The following is an 8,642-nucleotide window of genomic DNA, read 5'->3' on the forward strand; positions in this document are numbered from 1 at the left end:
ATGTTTGGCGATTAGGTTTATTGTTATGATTAGAGATATGAACAGCTGCCTAATTTAGAACTCAAGTACAAAGAAAATGAATGGGATAATCAGGAAAATCTGAAGTATCCTCTTTCCTTTTTACATTCCTCATTTAAAACCAAAATACACATTACAGAAAACGTCTGTGCTGTAAACTGACCTATAACTGCTTTATCATGTGTAATTGCTTGATTTGTTTCCATTGAAGAGCAAAAATGTGAGAGTCTGTTGTGGATCAGAAAAACTTGACAGAACCTGACATGAGACCATTGTGATTTTGAGAGCTGGATATAACAGTGCTTATAAACAGCCATTTTTTGGTTTATTCTGCTGTAGATATTAGATTTTTTTTTTTTTTATGATGTACTTGGCTTAGTGAAAATAAAGTTTTAACTGCTTCAATAAACCTGTTTTTTTCTTTTGTGCAAAAAGATGTACAAAGTGATGAAATCAGACACGTTCCCAAACCAGTTGTTATAATATTCTGGCTGTCATGCAACAGACAGAAAAAGTGATCAGGTCACTTTAATGTTTTTTTCCTGGAAAATACACCTTCATTTAGTATGGTTTTTTTCATGGAATTAAAAAAAAAAAAAAAAGAGAGACAAATGGGTGGCTCTGAAGAAAATAACCTAGGAGGGAGGAGAAATAGTAAAATGTCTGTGCTGCCTTGCTGTAAGTGCTCAGTTGGTGTTGTCATGCACTCAGCAGCTCTCTGAGGTGCATTGCTGATGTGTTATCTCCACTTACAGGATCCCTCACTTGACCATCAGTACTGCTTGTGCTGGGATCTCAGGGGAGCAAGTAAGAAAAAAATGCTGAAGATACAATATGCTGCATTTGGTGCCTGATACTAAAACTCATCTCCAACAAGACTTTGGTAGATTTTACTCATAGAGTCTGATAGTAGGGATTTTTTTTTTTTTTCAAATCAGGTAGGACATAACCCACGTAGCAGTATTGTTATGACTTGTTGAAGAATTATGCAGCAAATTGCTTTTCATGTGTGGAAATAATATTTTTTTTTTTTTTCCCATTTTGGCATTTTATACTCAAGCCAGTCATCAGATAAATACACTGTTAATTATTAGTGGAACAACCCAAGGTTCCTTTTGGTTTCCTACAACCACTAACATCATCAGAGATCAGAAGGTAGTACTGTGAAATAGGAAAATTGCAAGCAGACCTTTATGGTGAGGATGCACATTATTTAGAATAGGAAGTAAATTCAAGAGGACCAAAACCACTTCTGCTAACCCAACATTTGCTTGCAGCCCCCTCAGCCTGTAGTCCCAGCCTAGAAGGGGTCCCCTTTGGCAATGCTCCAGGGACGTCTGTGATTTGGGGAGGAGCAAAAGTTGGAGTGAACAGAGGGCACAAGTAGAAAATGACATGAACAGAGTTTTGGGGCCAAGAATTTGGACCTTGTGGTTTACACTCACCTGTTCAAGAGCACACAAGTAGCTGCATCTGCCTCTGATCATTTCTGTGTCTCGCAGCAGCTCAATGAGAAGGGAAGTATGACCTCTATTTGAATGTTCCTTTTTATTGCTCAGAACTTATGCTGCCATTTAGGGATAGAAGTGACCTCTTTTATCCTTATGGACTTTGGCAATCATCACGTGCCCTATTTAAGAAGGTTTTTCTTAAAAATGCCTTAAGAAGTCGTTTTCTTAATGCCTTAAGTGGTCCCAAAGGACAGGCAGAAGTGATGGGCGGCCCGTCTTGCTTGTTACAACTCTAGAAGTAATATCTCCACTTTGAACCGGAAAGAGAGAAATTCAAACTGCTTTTAAGGGCTTTTCTGTAATTAGATACTGATAGCAATAGCTGAGAAAGTATTGCATGTTTTCTGTGCATATGGTTGCAGGAAACCACTGCTGGTCTGTAAGAATGTATTATAAGAATGTGTTATAGCCTGAACAGTTGTAGCAGAGACCTTGAAAGCAGAGACACAAGCAACAAGAGTTACACCAGAGGACAGTGTATTGATCAGGATGAATGCAACCTAGAGACACAGGGTTGAGAGAATTACAAAACCAATATACAAGGTTTAATTGTGCTGATGAAGCCATTAGTGTGCTGTCTCAGAGGTGTATATCTTGAAAAGTAGTGAGGATAGCAGGAATCCCTTATTGGAGGGAATTCTATATCTTTATTGATAAAGAGAGGCTGGACCCTTCCATTTAGATGTTTGCCAACGACTGCTTGGAGCCATGAGTTAAATGTGGATGCTCATTTGTATCAACTGCTGAAAACTGTTCATAACTAATAACACAGATGAAACTGTCTTTAGATTGTATTTGTGAGCCCATAACAAAAAAAAATTCTGCTGCTGCCATGCATTGGAATAGGGTTGTCCTATATCCTGTACAGGACAGGTGTGTGCATATGTATTGTCTGCTCCAATTAAAAACAAGAGTAATTTAGTATCTGGTCTAAGGTTTTGATGATTATGTTAAATTGGTCTGCTACCCCACTGTTAAATCTGAATGCTACATCTCATCGAAGTAAAGTCTATTTATGTATCATCAAAAAGGTCCTTTGTGTGTTAATTATTTCACAGTTTCTTTTGTGAATGTCTTCTGTCTGAACAACCTGCCAGGAGTATACTTATGATAAATATCCATTTTCCCTGACTGAGACTACTAGTAAAAATATCAAGGTTTTACAGTAATTAGTTCTTTTTCAGATCTGTGTATAATCTTTTGAATTGCATTTCTTATTTCATTTTGGTACAGATAATTAATACCATATCCTGTAACATGATTTCCTATAAAAACAGACTGTATGTATTCTTTTTATTTAAGAGTGCAGTGTACCACAATAATTGAATTTAATAGACTGGAGGATTAAAAGTACTGCTGTGTCTTGATTACAATGGAGTGTTGCTTTCAGAGTTTCAAGGTGGAGTTGCTTGCCAGGAAAGTGCTTTTGTTCAGCCTGTAAGCCTAGATGGACCCTGGGGAATCTCAGCTTAAGTGTCTGTGGTGGTGACAGAGGTTGGTTGGATGTGAACTTGGCATCTTTCTCCCCTTTCCTCCTCATGCAGTACTGGAGGTGAGCTCCCAACGTGGGTGGGACTTCTGGTCCCTCGTAGAAAGGATCTCCATGCTTGGCTCTCTCAAGATGCTTTCCCAGCAGCCACAGTTTCGTTGTGTTTTTCCTCTAAATCCAAGCAACTCCTTGGTCTTTCTGTTGCACATGCTTGGCCCATGAGCTATTCAGTTGTTGAATTTCTCCAGCTACTTTGCCTCTAATTCCTTCATCTTTGGGAATGACATTTGGTGGAATCTAGTCCCCAGAGCATATATCTTCATGTGTGGAGTATTTAAAATGTAAGATGATATGCAGGATGATATGCAGACTGTCTCAAGGATCAGAATGAAGGATAGCATAGTCATTTGTCTGGCAAAACCAACTCCTATATAAATCTGTCAACTCTACTTCGCTTTTCAGATCAGTTCAGCCTTTGATTTGACTTTCTTTGATTTCTCTTGATTTTTCCCATACTTTTTAAAAATTTATTTTTTTTTTAAAATCCATTTTCTTGTACTTTCTGTACTTGTTTTTTCCCATTTCTGTTACTAGAAAGAATTCCAATTGTGGTGTAACATCTGAAATTCAGACTGATTCTCAACCTGCCATCCACTGGTAAATTATTACATATGGTCTGTATTCTCTCAACTTGTATCTGATTTAATTATCTATTTTTAATGGATTGATAATAATGAAAAATAACTGTTTTGATATCTAGATGATGATTATTTCTACTGTATCAGGCACAATACTGACAGGAACTCAGCCTTCAGAAAGCTATTAAAACAGAATTTGAGATTTGTCATACCACCGATTCAGCTGTGGAACAGAAGAAAACAGTGAAAGGAACTGCAGAGTTGTGTCAGCAGCAAATAAAATTCACAGTATATTGAAACATTACAAAGCCTTTTGGTTCACAAAGTGCTCATGGTTATCTGCTATATTACATAACTTTAATCTGAGCTGCTTTAGAAAGCAAAAAGGCTCTTTTTTTTGGTGGCATTAAGCTGTCTGCAGTACAGAGGCTGACATTTTGAAAAGTAAATGGTAAGTTTGAGTGTCTCAGAAGTCAGTTTAAGACGGCTTAAAGACTTTAAGAAGTTAAGTGCCTGCCATCTGAAAAGTGGTCCTTTTTGAGGCCACTAAACTTGAACATCCAAAATCATTATCCATTTCTGAGAATGTTGCTCACACAGTACCTGCATGGCTTATTTGCAAGGTGTCCCCTGCTTTAAGCTATTCATAGGCCAAGGAGGACAAGAAGTCTACATGGAACAAACAAATGCTGGAAGGCAACATGGCACACTACAGGGTTTGAATGAGTTGCCTGATTGTCCCAAAATTGCTACAAGCATAGCAAAGAGTTTACCTCACTTCTAGTTTAGTGTTTTCATACAATGGGTGGCAATAGAGCTCAGAAAGAATTTGTTCATGGCCAATCCTTTTTCAGGGATTTTATTTCTGTATGTGATGGTTTTCATAAGGTTTTGGTTTGATGTATAAGCATGTACTTATCAGGGAGAATGAGAAACATACTGGACTAGGAATTGGGTTGTGCTCAAATAAACACTGGCCTCAGAGCAGAGGCATACGAAATCTCAAGTGCTTCTGTTTTGATCTTTGCAGAAATGCCAAATGAAGAGAAACCATAGCAAACAGTGAATAGGGGAACACAGAAGCTAGGTACAATATACTAGGGAGGAGTCTTTTAAAGGGAATTCATGCTTAGATCAAATTGGGTTTGCCATTTGATACAGCTTGCTAGGATTTCCAGAAGGCATTAGATAGTTCCCTTTAATCAAAGGCTCTTATGGAAATGAAGCTGTGATGGGAAGGAGGGAAGATCCTTGCAGGTGTGGGTAGTTACTTAAAGAAGAACAGGTCCTGGTCCTTTCTTTGCTGAGATGTTAACTGTAATTAGGGTAAAATAATATGTAAAATAGATAAATGCATAAAGGATATTGGTACAGTGATGGTGTATAGCAGTAAGGGACATTGTTTGCTGCTTTTTGCAGAAGTAAACTTGTGATTTTCTGAAATTATTTCAGTGACTGGCCAGAGATGAACCTTACAAAGCTAACAAACATTGAGCTGTGTCAGTCTAATCTACCACTAACCTGACAGTCAGTAGATTTAAATCTCTCACACATCTCTGAGCCATTTATTCCCTGTTCACTTAGAGAAATCAGGGAACCTGCTTGACTCAATCCCCCTGACCTGTTAGTGAGATGTGCAACACAAAACCCTTACAGAGACCTGAGGCCAGCTATCCTAATGGCCTAGAAATGTGAATTCTTTGAGAGTAAACTCTGCTGGCTTCAAGGAATTTTGACTCAGTCCATCTTTGCTGCTTTGCTGCTGTGGTAACTAAGCCAAGTGACCAGAAAAAATTGGTCCATCATTTTGTTTCTATAAATTCCTTAAGACTCAGTCAAATAGCTCTGTGGTTTTGAACACCTTAAATGTAACCAGAGGGGAAAAATTTTAAGACATATAATGTATATTCGAGGGATTATCTGAAAGGGAGATTAAAAAGGAATGTGAATTAAACATTCATATCAGAGCAAGATGGAAGAAAAGATGCTTCAGATCAGCCTGGTTGGAAGAAGGAAATAAACTTGAAATTTTGAAAACTTGATTTTTTGAATTGGATATTAGAGTCAAACTTGTGATACCCAGAGTATTCTGAAGTGTTTTCAATGTGCTTATTTTGAAAATTATTCTGAACATACCTTCGTCTCTTAATTTGTAAGATTGTTTTTGTTCAGTTTTGATATTTTCTGATAGATGAAACCTCTGAACTTTTTAAAGTAAAAAGTCGACTTGAAAAAGTTTTTTTTCTGTATCCCTGAACAACTTTTCTGAAAAATGCAGTAAATTTATTTACAGTTCCTATAAGTAGAACTAGATAATTCTGGCTAGATATTTCAATAATGCTACAGGCATTTGCTGTCTTACTGTATTTACTTCTGAGGTTAAAGTATCAAAAGTCAGACACATACTCGGGCTTCTGACTTCGTGATGATATACTTAGAAATAGGACTATTTTTTTTAATTGTCTTATTACTAACAATATTTTTTTGGGGTTTTTTTTAGGAGAGTATCACTCTCAGTAAAAAATGGAGCTGTGCCATGATAGCCATGGGAAAAACAAAATAACAAATGATTTGTGTCTCAAACTTCATTGTGCTTTCAGTCGAAGTAGAGGGCATTAGTATAGTGAGAAAATATCTAATCTTTGTGATTTCAGAATATTTTTTTACTATTGGAACCAGCCTCAGTTTTGACCAGTATTCCTTTCTCATATTTAACTTCTGCATCCAAAAGTAATATAACAGAATCAATTTTCTCACTGTGTTTTGTCATTCATCCATCCATTCAGTTCATAGACAATGCAGCACAAGTATCCTGTTTGTTTTGGCTGACACTGGTTTAGTTTGGTTTTTTGTTTGCTTGTTGGTTTTTACTTTTGCTTTTTTGTTTTGTTTTGTTTTTCTAAATGACAGATTCTCCCTAATCCTACTGTCACTTCTAAGTCACTTGGAAATGGTTTGACTAACAGAATAAACCATGTGTATGGTTAATTCTCATTGTGTTTAGCAGTGGTCTTGGTGATGGCTATATCTTTCTGAGCAAATCCATACAGATGTATAGAGCTGAAGAGTAGCATATTTTAAATGAATTTCAGTAGCAAGTTAGGCTTTTTCATTATTTCTTTTTTAACTTGTTTCTCAATGGCAGAGACTATTTTAAATACAGTGTTAAGGCTGTGCAGTTAGACTTTGAAATTGCATCATATTAAATAATGTTTCAACTAGCTATAAACCAAAGCATTGAAAATATTTGCATTTAATTGTGTTTAATTGTACAAAGAAAAGCAAAAATATGTAAAATACTATGTGAATTTATATTAATATTTTTTTTCCTAGATAGGACTTGTTCTTTAAAATTAATATGTTATTTCTCTGTCTCATGAATTTGAAGTTTCAAAAATTCCAGATGCAGTACATGATTATGTGAGATGAAAAGACAGATGCTTTTAGAATATTGGTTATATCATGCCATTGAGATTTCTCAGATATTAGTACTGAGAACTTGCATTTATTTTGAAGTTCACTAAACATTTTTATTTTCACACTTTGTAGAACTTGGATAGATAGCACTTGCATAAGGCCCCTCAAATCTTGTTCATGTTCAAAACCACTCTGTGGACAGGAGTCTAGCTTCAGTTACAAACAGTTGTACAAACTCCAAAATAATCCCAGTGAAATGATTTTGGTAGTACTCATATGTAGCTTCATGTACCCTAGGAAGAAAAAAAGATTTGTATTCTCTGAGAGAATTCTCTGAGAGTTTTCTCAACTTGTTAAAAGCATGTTTAAATACAGTCAATGAGATGGAAAATCAAGTCTAGTGTTGGAGACTTCCTGCCATGACAGAACAAATTTTCCCACTAATTTAATCAAAGGATTGATCTGAGTTTATAGGGGGGCATCTAAAGGGAAAAAAATATGAAATTTCTAAGATACACTTTTAAATAACTCAAGAAAGGTGAATATCGCCCTGCAAACCAAATTCTAACTCCATGATATCTCGTTTTCCAGAAAATCTGAAATTCTCAGTATTGTGCTAAAATAGGGGTCAAATGTCATCATTCTATGAAGGCATTTGTACTTTTGGATCAGATGAGTCCCTAAAGTCTGTATGTAAATCTCAGCGATGCCAGGCTGGTGAGGTCAGTCCTGATGAGGCCCCTCCTCCGGCAGAGCAGGGTCCCTCCCCCCAGCAGGGTGGGGAGGGAGAGTTTGTGCTTTTACCATGCACATGGCCCATGAGGTTTGTTCATTTTTATGTTATTGCGCAAATCAAAATGATGAAAATGTGACATGAACTGGGAGCATTAGCTGTACTTTTCCTTGCTGTTGGAGAAGGGCATCACCACTTCAGTGCTGCTGATCTTCAAGCACTAATTCAACCTCAGCCAATACTGCAGGGCAAACTGTGGGAGAAAAGTAAAGTCCTGGTTTGAAGGTTGAGTTGAGAGGATGCAATCACTACTTGAGTCAACAGGAACTATAAGAAGCCAGTCAGACTGGGATGAGGCAGAGAATGACTTTTTCAGATTGAGAGGAATTTGCTTATGGAACAGTGCTTGGTATTAAGGAGTTCCTGTGTGGAGGCTCTGTCTGCCATCCACTAGATAGGATTTCTTCTTGGGGATGAGGAGAGCTTTTAAAATTATTTTTGGTGATGAAAATAACTGCAGAATTGGTCATGAAAGGATGGTAGTAAAAGAAAGATGCAGGAAAAAATCCTCAAAGGGATAAATGTAGCTGAAACTGTGGGGAGCTCTTCTACCTTTTTGTTTGTTTAAGAAATCCAACAACCTAATATGTATGAAAAAGCTAGGAATGCATAGATCCCCACAGAGGCACAAGACATACTTCAGTCCTTTGGAATTGCCTTTCTGAGAAATGCGTTAATTTATTTTATTTTGTCCAGAGGCAAAGAAAGGTAGTGCCTGTAGCAGGTAATCCTGTAGAAATATGATCATCAAAGTATTTCTGATGCTGATTCCTGCT

This window comes from Corvus brachyrhynchos, unplaced genomic scaffold, assembly GCF_000691975.1.
Source record: "Corvus brachyrhynchos isolate BGI_N302 unplaced genomic scaffold, ASM69197v1 scaffold34, whole genome shotgun sequence".
Classification (NCBI taxonomy): Eukaryota; Metazoa; Chordata; class Aves; order Passeriformes; family Corvidae; genus Corvus; species Corvus brachyrhynchos.